This window comes from Delphinapterus leucas, chromosome 18, assembly GCF_059928025.1.
Source record: "Delphinapterus leucas isolate spDelLeu-1000000601 "Yukka" chromosome 18, BTC_Dleu_Yukka2, whole genome shotgun sequence".
Lineage (NCBI taxonomy): Eukaryota > Metazoa > Chordata > Mammalia > Artiodactyla > Monodontidae > Delphinapterus > Delphinapterus leucas.
Window position 1 is genome coordinate 72087840 of NC_143146.1, and position 13247 is coordinate 72101086.

General features: G+C 42.5%; 1 protein-coding gene across 7 annotated transcripts in view; it reads left to right on the forward strand.

The window, feature by feature from the left end:
- The first annotated feature begins 2850 nt into the window (after positions 1–2850).
- The window catches only part of KATNAL1 (katanin catalytic subunit A1 like 1), a 90867-nt gene continuing 80470 nt past the window's right edge, over positions 2851–13247 (forward strand). For 4 of the 7 annotated variants that reach the window (XR_016388729.1, XR_016388728.1, XM_022574578.2 and 1 more), the window contains exon 1: positions 2851–3639. The gene's annotated coding sequence lies outside the window, so the exon portion shown is untranslated. Of the gene's footprint in view, positions 3640–3744; positions 4015–4064; positions 4278–13247 lie in introns of those variants that run through there. The other 3 variants (XM_022574577.2, XM_022574580.2, XM_022574582.2) reach the window with 3 other exon arrangements.

Consider the following 13247-nt stretch of genomic DNA (forward strand, 5'->3'; position numbering starts at 1 on the left):
ATGTTTTGGGGAATACCCGGAAATGCACATCAGAGGAGCTTGAAAGCTAGTGAGGAGAAAAGACAAAAGCCAATGAGTAATCAGTACATGATCTGTCACGAGGCAGTATGGTTAGTTGTCCGGGGGGTGACACAGGTGGGAAATATTGTGAGTACAGGGCAGGAGAGTAGGATTGTGAGCAGGAATGACCTGGAAAGGTTCCATATAAAGGCCTGAGTTAGTTTTGATGGAACAGGTAGAATTTAGTGGAGGGGGGAGCATTCCAGGTGAAGAGAACATTAGGAACAGTAGAACAAGCCCCTGCATGCTTGCTGCAGCACTGAGACCTGGGGGCCAGAACCAGTGAGGGAAATCTGAGTGTTGCCCGGGGCCGAGACGAAGCCTTGTACATGGACAGGCTCTATGGACTGAACGCTGGGAACCATTCCCACATTTAAGGAGCAGGTAGAAGAGCTGGTGAAGAACGCAGTGACGATGCTTTGAAGAGAACCAAGGTCACGGGGCACAAAGGAGGGAGGTCGGTAAAGTCAAAGGCTACCAAGGCCAGGGGACTGAGGACTAAGGGAAAACTGGCTTTGAACCAGAAGCGCCGAGTCTCTCTCTCTCTTTTTTTTCTTGGCTGTCTTGTGGCTTGTGGGATCTTAGTTCCCTGACCAGGGATAGAACCTGGGCCACAGCAGTGAAAGCGATGAGTCCTCACCACTGGACCGCCAGGGAATTCCCGCAAAGTCTCTTTAATGAGGGCGGTGGCTCTTCACCATATTGTCTATCTCGGGAGATTAATCTGTCATTACTTTCAGCCCCATCTTTTGAATTTGCACAGTGTGTTTAACTATCACTTCAACTGGTAGAAAGTATCCAGTGAAAACACCCAGCTAAAGTTTACAGGCAGTCCCCGTAGTTTCCCAGCCGTCCAGAGCCACGCTGTTTTTTAAGGCTGTGCTTCAGTGGCTCGTGGTCTTCCTGTGCATGACTGCCCTCCTTCAGCTTCCTGCAAAGCAGCTGTTTCCTTTCGCTGCTGTCATCCACTCTCCTCAAGGGGCTTGTCCTGCTGCATGGAGGCTCTGGGATCCCAACTTCAGAAAACAAGGAGGGTTATGCGTTGGGACCTTGCGTTTGGAGACCTCTTCATGGTTGTAGGCTGCACTGCGACCCCAGCCAGCTGCTTTGCAAGTGCAAGTGACTGTGAACACAGGAAACCAGGTGAAGGATCGATGGATCAGGTGAACCTGTCACCCTGACTAGACATGTGTTCAGCTGGGAGCCGATCAGTATCATCTTCCCCAGGAGTAAAGGAAAGTCTATTTATAGCCTTAAAATATAGGCACAGTTGTGACCAAATTGCTAGAGGTGACAGGTCCGGGTGTTGCTTCTGTGATTGCTTCATACTCAGGTTTTGTCCTGGATTTTCTTGTTTGAATGCTGTCATTTCTTCTGCACAACATAAGCTGTGACCACGAAGACTTTGGTTTCTTTTCTTTCTCTTGGACATCAGATTCCAGCTACTATAAACTGCTTCCTAACTTATACTAAATAGTTCTCATAATTGAATCTACTCTGTAGGTAGCCTAAACACGTCATGTGCATAAGCTGCTTACTTATTGAGTAACTATAATGTGGGCTGAATCAAATAGAATATGCAGAAATATTCTGGGGTGAAGACAATTATTTTAATAGCTGGCATTACAGTTTCTCTTGGCAAGGCACTTTTTTGTGTGTAGGAAAATACTTTGATAAACAGTCTAGGAATGGAAGGTGACCCTAAGTATAGATTCGGAGACAGAGATAAGTAAAAGTGCTATATAAGGAGAGAAAATAGGAGGGGAGGGATGGGACCACAGAGAGGATGGAGAGTGGGAAGCTGCGGTTCATACTAAAAGAGGATGGGGGTCAGTGGATACCAAGGCCGCTGGGATACTGAAGGACTTTTAAGAGCAGGGAATTATAATTTTAGGTTATTTGCATCTTTCATTCAGAACGCTTTGGTTGCTACAAACCTTCAGAAGAGTCTGCTATACGAACAACCAAAGAAAAGAGTCTGCTTTCCACATTGTGTGTCAGCAGGAGAAAAAAGCGTTGCAGGAGGTGAGATGTGAGGCAGTCTAACTATTTAGAGAAAACAAGAGCTCAGAGCCAGAAGTGACCCTGAAATTGTAAGCCCCCAAGGAATATGCAGTCTTGGAGAGAACACTGGCCTTCCACAAAACCTCTATGGACAAGGTGACCCCGACTGAAAACTGATGACACACGGCAGCTTGCTATTTTCAATCATAAATTCTCAAGAGGCTTTTATTACTAGAAAATGACAGGGTCAGTAATGCCTCCTTCCTCCTCCATTTACTTAAATCTATACGCCTCATTTTCCTCACCAGCATACTCTGGAGATTGGACCTAGAATATGTCTGTGGTCTCTATTAGAGTCTACAGCTCTAACAATAATAGCTGCTATTTTAATGTTCTTTTTTTTTGAGGTAAATTTACCTACAGTGAAATGTACAAATCTCAAGTGTAGCATTTCATGAGTTTTGACAAATGCATATACCCTCGGAACCCAAATCTAAGCAAGATATAGAGCTTTTCTATCACTACAGAAAAATTCTCTCTTCAGTCAAACCACACCCTCACCTCCAGGCGCCCACCCTTCTGGCTCTTATCACGATGGATCAAAGAACTAATATTTAAAAGTTACTGTTGAATGCCAGGCTTTGTTTTAGAATGCTTCACCAGCATCAGTGCTTTTATTTCTCACGAGCAGTGTGAAATGGCTCTTACCTCCATTTTGCAGATTAAAACGTTGAGCATCAGACCAATTAAGTTGCCCCTGGTTATCAGCCACCCAGTGTAGCGGCAGGGCGTGAACGAAGAAGTGGGTTTTAGACTCAGGGCATCTCTGAGACGGGTCATGGCCAGCCCACATACGATTATTTAAGAAATATTATAGATCAATGTTCAAGTGAAATCAATGCCATTTACAAATTCTCAAGCCTCCCGAATAATCCTAAAGGCCGCATGCATTACACTTTACTAAATGATTCGTTTCTATCCTACACAGAAAATGGCAGAAAGGAGGTGTGAGAGGTTGCAAATTCGGTTTTACTGGTGCAAAAACTCAAAAGAGGTGACTCAGGTTCCAAACATGACTCGAGGCAGGGCCTGCGGGGATGCCAGGATAGGCGGCGAGGGAAGGGCTGGACCAGCGACCTTTAAAGAGCCTGGCGCCGCTCCTTCCTCTGACGCCACAGGCATCGTCTCAGAATAGAGCAGGCTCGACGCGCTCGCCGAGAGAACGGACACGCGTCCTGCCACGGGGATTGGACGCTGCCGCGCAGGGCTCATCGGCAGCACCGGAGGTCAATTCGTCACGCGTCTCCCTCAATGCCACCGTCTCCCTCCGCTCCTAGGCGCACCCTAGTGCCTCCCTGCCCCGGCACCTGGGTGGGTTCCCAGGCTCCTCCCCAGAGCTGACTTCGAGCCCCACGCCCTACAGGCCCACGGCTGCCATGGCAACCGTACGCCGCCGCCGCCGCCGCCTCTACACGCACGTCGCGAACTAACGTACTCCGCGGCGGCGGCGGCCTATGCCCCACCCCCACCCCACCTGGACCGCAGCAAAACGGTCTGTCGACCTGCGGCACCTAGGTAATGAATCCGAAGGAGACGGGCGCCAGCTACAGAGCCGGTGGTGGGGTATCCGGTTTGACAGCCCCACCCCTGCTCCCGCCGCGGGAGAGGCGGGGGCTGTGCGCGGCGGGGGAGGCAGTGCGTGCCGTGCGGGACGCGGAGAGCCGCGGGCGCGCATGGCATGATGGGGATTGTAGTTCAGCGGCTCCTTGGGCTCGCGGCCTTGGCGGGGCGGCCTGGACGGGAGAACTACAAAGCCCGGCGTCCCCGACAGCTGGGAAAGACCGATAAACTTTGAGCCGAGCGGGGAGAGACAATCTTTCTCTTTGTGTTGAGGGGGGTTCTGGGGTGGTCGCGGAATTGGGTTCTGAGCGCTGGGAAGGGGAAGTGGAGGTGAGACTCGGGCTTTCCGCCCCGCCATTTGGCCCGCCCCGGTTGCAGAACTGGCCCCACCCCGGCCCGGCCACCGCTCCGCGTAGTCTCTGGGAGGAGCGGCCGCCCAGGCTGCAGGGCCTCGGGCCTTCGGCGCCTCTCCCCCTCAGGTTGCTGCCTCTCGGTGCAGAACCGTATGTATGGCACACGTTTGATGGGAGACCCGAAAAACTGTATTTTAACAGGCGTTTCTCCTTTTCCCTGATTCCCTCCTTTATTTCTAGGTATTTGATCAGATTTGTTCTGAAGTAGTTAGGAGGTGTTTGCATTAATTAAACCCATTGATTAATAATTACTCAAAGGGCATTAATGTTTAAAGGTTAAGTGTAGAAGTAGAGAAAAGATACCATGCTGTTATATGGTAGTATCTGATATTTTTACCGTTTTGCGTTTTGCATTTTATTTATTGAGGGTCAAGATCCACCCCTGCCTACTAGCCTGAACACTGCCGACACATATTTTGATTCTATTTGAAACCTCAGTTCAACTTAAATCACTAATGTTTTTGAAATACAGACTTGTCTTTTTATTTCATTTTTTTTTAGCAGTGGGTAGTAATAATTATTTTATTTTTTATAACATTTTTCAGAATTTCTCAGGACCATTTTTCAGAATGAAAAGCGCCGTGTTCTTTCTTTCTTTCTTTCTTTTAATGCTCTGGAATACACCTTAGCGCCTGAAGTTTGCTCAGGCCCTGGCGGTAAGGAAGCTGACACATTTAGAAAACCTGCCTTGTCTACCCTTTAACGTTTTTCGATAGGTAGAATACCATCCTAGAAATTTGGCATTTTACAGTGGTATGTTGGGAAATTATTGATGTATTGTGGGCTTATTTTGTGTGTGTATGTTTTAAAACAAGAAAACAACATAAGGCCACTATAAAATTCCTTTTATTTCCATTAAATGAAGTGGGCCTCTGTAAACTATACTTAAAGTAGCAGTTTCATAGGAGGAGATAAAAAGTAGGTTTAGTAAGACCACTAGAAAAAAATCAAGACCTTACGGTATACAGTATAAGGATTTGAAATATTTATTCATTCAAGATTTGTTAAGGACCTATTATGTGCCAGGCAATAGATGCCAGGTGGTGGGAAGTAAGAGATGATAGAATATAGTCCGTGTCCTGCGTGGGCACACATTCGTGTCATCACAGTAGGGTGGGAGAGAGGTGCAAGTTGCTGTGAGCCTCCAGTGGGAATACGTGGTAATATCACAGTGACGTGTATTGAATACTTACTCTGTGGGAGGTACTCTGGCGTATTTTGCATGCAACCCCACTGCTGTTATCTAGAGATGAGGAAACAGCCTTAGAGACCTTGCCCAAAGGCATAGCTGATAAGATGTGAACCTGGGATTTCAACCCAAGTGGGTCTAGCTCATCTCAGTCATGATCTCAACCATTCATGCCGTTCTCCACACCCTTTGGAAGAAAGATCCTGACTCTGTCTAGGGAGATTCGGAGAAGTCTCCAGAATGATGTGACATTTGACTTGTGTTAGGAAAGTTGCTTAAGCTTTTACTGGAGAGAGGCTGAGGAGAGTCATTCTAGGCAAATGGCATTACAAAAGCAAAGGAAAAATTGGAGTGCTTTGTGTTTGCGGAACCCTAGGTCATTCTGATGACTAAATCCCAGAATACTTGCAATGTAGTGGGAGAGACCAGGTCTCGAAGTACTTGGTACCATGACAAAGTGTTTAGAATTTTTTCCTCAACATGGGGTGACTGTTGAAGTATTTCTGATGGAGTAGTGCCATTTATTGGGTTTGGATTTTAGAAAGACCTCCGGCTCCAGTGTGGAGAATGGATCCAGGAGAGAGGTGATAGGAAAACCAGTTTTAGGGGGAAAAAAAAAAAGTCCAGTAAGGAAAAGAGCCTAAAGCAAGCAGTCGGAGTTATGGGAAGAGATGGATTGCAGGAGTATTTAAGAGGTAAAATTGATATGACTTGATAAGAGTTTGGATGTTGGGGGCTAGAAAGATTTGGAATCCTAAGACAAATGATTCTTAGTTTTCTGGCTAGGATGACTGATGGGATATTGAAACCGCTGATTGAGACGAGGTTTTTATCAGGGGCAAAAGATAAAGATAAATCGGTTTACTTTTGAGTATTTGTTCAAGGTTCCTTGATATTCAGGGAAGGAGGCATTTGTATCCAGAGTTCCGGACAGAGCTCAGAGGTAGAGGTTTACGTGTAGATAAGTAGTTACAGGAGAGAATGGACCAGCTCACATAGGAGGAATGTGTAGCTATGAAAAAAGAAGAGGTTTGGATGTGGATCTCTTGAGAAACAGCAGCATTTACAGGGGGGTTGAGTTTCTGGAGAGAGGGGGGTGTGTTTGAAAGGAAGTGGGAGCCCACAGATGAGGCTGAGAGGTCAGGAGGCAGAGAGCAAGGAGAAGAACCGCAGAAAGCATCATAACAAAATGACAAAGGAGAGGAAAGTAGGAAGCAGGGAGGGAGTGGTCCAGGTGCCTCGGAGAGGGTGAGTAAGGCAAAGCTTGAAATGTGTCCAATGGATTTGGTGACTGCACATCATTTCTAAACTTTGCAAAAATGAAGAAGAGGAATCTGGGCATAGGCTACTTGAAAAGAGTTTCCGTATTAATACATATACAAAAGAAAACAGAATAATGAGCCCCATGTAGCCATCACCTAGCTTGGAGAATGAACACATGACCAATTTTGTTTCGTCTATAATCTCTGCCCACAGTTGGATAATTTTATTTATTTCTTTTTTAATTAATTAATTTTTATTTTTGGCTGCATTGGGTGTTCGTTGCTGCGTGCGGGCTTTCTCTAGTTGCAGTGAGCAGGGGCTCCTCTTCGTTGTGGTGCGTGGGCTTCTCATTGTGGTGGCTTCTCTTGTTGCGGAGCACAGGCTGTAGGCGCGCGGGCTTCAGTAGTTGTGGCTCGCGGGCTCAGTAGTTGTGGCGCGCAGGCTTAGTTGCTCCACGGCATGTGGGATCTTCCCGGACCAGGGATCGAACGGTGTCCCCTGCATTGGCAGGCGGATTCTTAACCACTGCACCACCAGGGAAGTCCCATGGATTATTTTAAAGCTAGACTCAGATATCATATCTTTTTATCTGTAATTATTTCATTATGTATCTTTGAAAGTTAAGGATTCTTTAAAAAAAAAATAGAACTGTAGTATTGCCTACTTAAAAAATTCAACAGTACTTCCTTAACATAAAATTTCCAGTCACACTTCTTTTTAAAGAAGCTTGACTGTGAAGAAAGAGTTGAGGCAAACTAAAAGAGGTTTATAGGTTTTTTTTTTTTAAAGATTGATGACAAGCTATTAAGGAAAGAGCCAATAAAGAGGAAATGTGTGACAATGTAGGCGACGAAGAGCGAGGAGAGAGCTGATTGAGATCCCTGAGAAAGTAGGAAAGGATGGGATGAGCAGGGTGGAAGAATTCGGCTAGAATGAATTTGGTACGTTTCATAAGTTCTAGCTGTGTTACTAGGCAGCATGCTAGTGTTGATAGGAGGGGAGAAGCTCTGAAAAAGGAAAAGATGGGAATAGATACAGGTATTTATAGGTTGGGTGGTAAAAGGTGAGAGTTCAAAGCTTATGGCCCCTAAGAGGTGCATAGAAGTAAACGTCAATTGATGAGAGATGAGATTGGGGTTAGGAAAGGAGAATAGTGGAGATTTGAAATAGCCACTATGGAACCTGAGCTAGGACAAGTTAAGAATTGTTTCATTGATTAGATGACAGCAAAACACTAGGCGGTGCAATTTTTTTTTTTTCCTTAAAATTTGATTGGTTTACTAAGGGGAAGCTTAAAATAGTGAGGAAACCAATATCCTAATGTGTTCCTGAAGAGAAGAGAATTCAGACCAAGAACTTATGATTGGACCATTGCTCAATAACTTTAGATTTATTCATTTAAACTGATAATTGCTGTCTATTTGTATAAATATCACACTAAAACTAGAAAGGCCCTTACAGATCTTTTGGATCAATACTTTATTTTCTCAACATATACAGTGATATTCTTTTACAGAGAACATTTCTCCAAGGATCATTTCCTGAGTGTGGTGCAGTGGGAGGTGTCAGATAGATCTGTTGTCCACTTCTGGAACTACAGCTTATTTTCCATGTGATCATGCGCATGTTTCCAGACCTGCGCCCCACTCAAAAAAGATGTTAATGCTATCTATAAGATTTTTGGGAAGATTAGACAGTTTAACGGAGGTAAACCTGAAGTGCTCCGTAACCGAAGGCCTTTCTCTCCCCCTTCTCCCCCTTCCTTACCAACAACATGGCAGGATTCTCAGTTCTCTTTGACAAAAGGCCATGTTCTGTGACTTTACTTGACCACATTAAGCAGGTAGATCAGGTAGTAGTTACATTACAAAATGATAATTTGATCTATATAAAAAGATTCATCGGGCTTCCCTGGTGGCGCGGTGGTTGAGAGTCCGCCTGCCGATGCAGGGGACGCGGGTTCGTGCCCTGGTCTGGGAAGATCCCACATGCCGCGGAGCGGCTGGGCCCGTGAGCCATGGCCGCTGAGCCTGCGTGTCCGGAGCCTGTGCTCCGCAACGGAAGAGGCCACAACAGTGAGAGGCCCGCGTACCGAAAAAAAAAAAAAAAAAAATTATACTGATTGGTTTTTTAATAGAAACCACCTTGAATTTTTGGTATAAACCCCACTTGGTCATAATGTGTTATCCTTTTTATATACTGGACTTGATTAGCTAAAATTTAAATATTTTTGTATCTGTGTTCCTGAGGGATACCGGTAGGTAAATTTCTTTTCTTATAATGTCTGGTTTTGGTATCAGGGTAAAGCTGGCCTTAAAGTATGAGTTGGCGGTTTTTCCACCTCTTCCTTTTTCTGAGAGAGTTTGTTTGAAATTGGTTTATTTTTTCCCTGAGTACTTGAGAGGATTCACTTGTGAAACCTTTTGGATTTGGAGTGTTTGGGGAGTTTTTTTTTGTTTGTTTTTTTTGGGGTTCCTTTGGTGGAAAGATTTTAAATTACAAATTGAATTTCATTGATTGACAGAGGACTATTCAGATTAATTACTCTGTTTCTTCTTGAGAAATAGCTTTGGTATGTTGTGACTTTCATAGAACTTGTCCATTTCATTAAGCCCTCTTTTGCCTTTTAATAGCTCTAAAGTTTGTAGTGATAACCCCTCCATCATTTCTGATTTTGGTAATTTGTATTTTCTCTCTCCCTTTCTTGGTCAGTAATACTAGAGGTTTAATCATTTTTAATGATCTTTCCAAAGAACCAGCTTTTGGCTACATAGAAATTTCTTTTTTTTTTTTTCTGTTCTGTTTTATTGATTTTTGCTCTTAACCTTATTATGTTCTTCCTTCTACTTCTTTTGGGTTAATATGTGTTTATTTTCCTAGAGTCTTAAGACAAGCTGAAAGCAGGAGTTGGCAAACTATAGTCTGGGGGCCAAATTCAGTCTGCTCCTTATTTTTGTATGGCCCATGAACTAAGAATGTTACTTTCGTTTTTTTTAATGGTTAAAGAAGTCAAAAGAGGAATAGTGTTCTGTGACGTGAAAATAAATGAAATTCAGATATCAGTGTCTGTAAACACATTTTTATCGGAACACAACCACACTCGTTTGTTTACATATTGTTTATGGCTCCTTTTGTGCAGAGCTCAGTAGTTGGAGTAGAGACTTTGTGATGTTCTCATTGCTTTGGGCTGCTGCCTGGTGTGCGCTGTAAGCACAGTGTTTCACGTGCCCTGCATGTTACTGGTTCTGTGACATTTTACTTCATTTATTGTCAGCGGATTCCCATCATGTCAAAACAAGAAAAGATGAGAAAAATGGACTTGACATAGTTATACTTTTAAAGCACAGTGGAGTGTAGAATATCGAACTAAATGACAAAGCATTTTGATTATTATGCAGTGACACCATAGCTGTGCTAAAGACATAGAATTTACGCTGACATTACCAGAGTAGTCACTCGTCATGGTATTCCCAATTCATAGGAACGCAGTGGTTAGAAAACTTAAAAAGGAATATCTTTTTAAGCAGAATTTCTTCACAAAATTAAAAAACGAAAATCAGGCTGCACCCAGAGTAAGTTTCTGAGTGTCTCATTTGTTGGCCAAACAAGGAAGTCATTTACCAATGGTAATTTAAGTAAATCTTGTTTGATTGTAGCAGCCAAAGAAATGTGTCTGGAGAAAATAAACTTGCTTATGACTCTTAGCCTTCTGGTGAGAACAGTCGCTATTGAGGACATCAATAATCAATTAAATAAAACAAGGCAAATGATTTTGATTGGTTTTCCTTGGCTCTTGATGAATTGACAGATGTTACCAAAACAGCTTAAGTGTTTATTTGAGAAGTCAATGCTGAGTTTGAAGTTACTGAAAAATTACATTTACTGAATAGTATTTGTGGAATAGCTACAGACAGGAATACTTATAAAAAGTTGAGAAAACACGAATTCTGTACAACCTGAAGTGGAATCTGTTAAGATGTGTTGAAACTCGGGGTGGCAAAAAATATGTGTAGAACAGGAAAAGGCTTAGGTGAACAAATTTACAAAGCTGTGAAAATGTAGCATGGTTAAAGTTGTTGGCTCTTCACTGTTTTTTAAAAATTTATTTATTTTTTATTTTATTTATTTTTGGCTGTGTTGGGTCTTCGTTGCTGCACACGGGCTTTCTCTAGTTGCTGTGAGCAGGGGCTCCTCTTCGTTGTGGCGCATGGGCTTCTCATTGTGGTGGCTTCTTTTGTTGCGGAGCACGGGCTGTAGGTGCATAGGCTTCAGTAGTTGCAGCACGCTGGCTCAGTAGTTGTGGCTCGTGGGGTCTAGAGCACAGGCTGAGTAGTTGTGGTGCACAGGCTTAGTTGCTCTGTGCCATGTGGGATCTTCCCGGACCAGGGCTCGAACCCATGTCTCCTGCATTGGCAGGCAGATTCTTAACCACTGTGCCACCACGGAAGCCCTTCACTGTTTTTTTTTTATCAGCAGGTGTTTTGCAGAGAATATTTGAATCTATCATGTAGTAAGGAAGCATTAGTGTCTTAAGACTCGAGTGTTGCTCTTGAGGACTTAGCCATTGTCAGTTCCATGAATCTTTGTCAGAAATAGACTTGCCCCTGCCACACAGCAGTTTGGTGGCTTGTAGTGGTAAAGTTCTATTGTAATCGTTTGAGCGAAGGGCTGATTTGAAATTTTTCTGAATGAGAGGAACTGCTCTCACCCACTATTACTGAACACTGAATGGCTTTGGAAATCAGTTTGGCTGCAGACTTAATAATGTTTCTTTATGAATCAACTGAAAATTACAGGACCAAACAGTGCTTATATGCAAAACTAAAAGTTATTTCAATGCCAACAAATGTTTGAATCACAAGTAATACCAAGCTATTTTATATAGCTTTCCTTGCTGTCAAAGCTTAAAGCAAAGAAGTGAGATCTCCATTCCCACCCAGATTTTCAGTATATTTTTTTGAGCTCAAACTACTTTGATGCAAGTGCAAAGGAAATTTCCATATTATGAAATCCATTTAACTGTGTAATTGAGATACTTCCACTTACCCTTCAATTGGAAGTGATTAACATGCAATGTAATGACATGCTAAAAGACGTTATCAAGAGAAGAATAAAATCTTTAAATGCTTTCCAAACAGAGAATATGCTGGATGAAATCATATGCTTGTGATTTGATATCATTATGTGACAGTACCTATCTGGGTAAAAAGACACTTTTAAACATGAAATGCATAAGTATTATTAAAGAACAGCATTAACATACGAACATTTGCAAGTGATTTTGATGATAGGGAACAGTAACTTTGAATCTGAACTACATGAAATATCCCCCCACAAAAGAGTTCCATTCTTATTAGTAGACCTGTTTTGCAAAAAGTTGTACTCAACTATTACTACTGTAATATTTTGAATTTTGTTGATAAAAATTGTGGACATTTTTGTCTCATTATGTAAGTACTTACATAATATCCTCAATTTTGCCCATTGCCCCTCAAAGCTAAAAATATGTACTCTCTGGCCCTTTACAGAAAAAGTTTGCTGACCCCTGCTTTCCATCGAGGTGTTTTCAGTCTGCATATTTGTGTACCTGTACATATTAGCAGAATTAATGCTTTTGTCTCACAGTGACTAATTTGAAGAATTGTTCTAATTTGAAGAGGAGGCTTTCCGTGGTTGTCCTATTTTCTGTGGGTAGATCTACTGAATGTTGACATTTCTTACTGTGTAACAGTAGTGTACTATTTGCTGCAGTGTGATTCTCAAGTAACATAGATGCTGCCTTCAAGGAGCCTATGCCTGGAGAAGGGGCAAATAATATGCCAAAACACATAAAGGAAACAATTTTATTCTCAGAAATGTACTGGAGTCAGCTGAAATGACTAGAACTAGAGACAGTTAATTTTGAGGAAGAGGTTTTGAGCCCCTTAAGAATAGATAAGAAGTAGAGAGGAAGGGCCAAGCTACCCACATCAAAATTTAATTCCCTCAGGAAGGCATGGAGAAATATTTTGATTTTTCTCTACCAAGTGTATTCATTGGTTTACTGTTCCAGGAAATAAGAGTAGGTCAATTTGGACTCTTTCCCAAGATGTCATTCTCCTGTATCTTTGGACTTCCTACTCTTTGTAGTTTTCGGTGGAAAGCAGCTTTGCTTAGAAGCCTTGGATGATCTTGGGAGACTTTAGAGAAGCCTGGAAGAAAAGCCAGGATTACTGGGCTGGAGGGCTTTGGTGGAAACCAGAGGTTCAAATGATATTTTTTCCTAGCATCTTATTAATTAGATTATTAATTAAGATTAATGATAGTTATTTGCACAGACAAAAAGTTACAAATGACAAGGTCATAGAAGATTACAACATGAGGAGCAAAAAGAGCTCAGGTAGTTTAATTCACAGGTTTTTGCTTAGATTTAAATTGTATGGAACAATTAAATGTATACAAACGATGCATGGGCAACTATAGGCTGTTCTTTTAAAATGTGTTCCTTAAGTCAAAAAGTTCCTTAACTTTTTGTTCTTGGGGCCAAATAGTTTTAGTGAGAAATAGTTTCTGCAGTTTTAATTGTTGATGTCATTGGAAAATGTGAGATATTCATATATTTATTTTTACATTGTCAAGAATAGGTGGACTAAAATAAAGCAAGTTCATCTTCACTATTATTGCAGCGTGTAGTAATTATAAATGAGCAAGGAGAACTA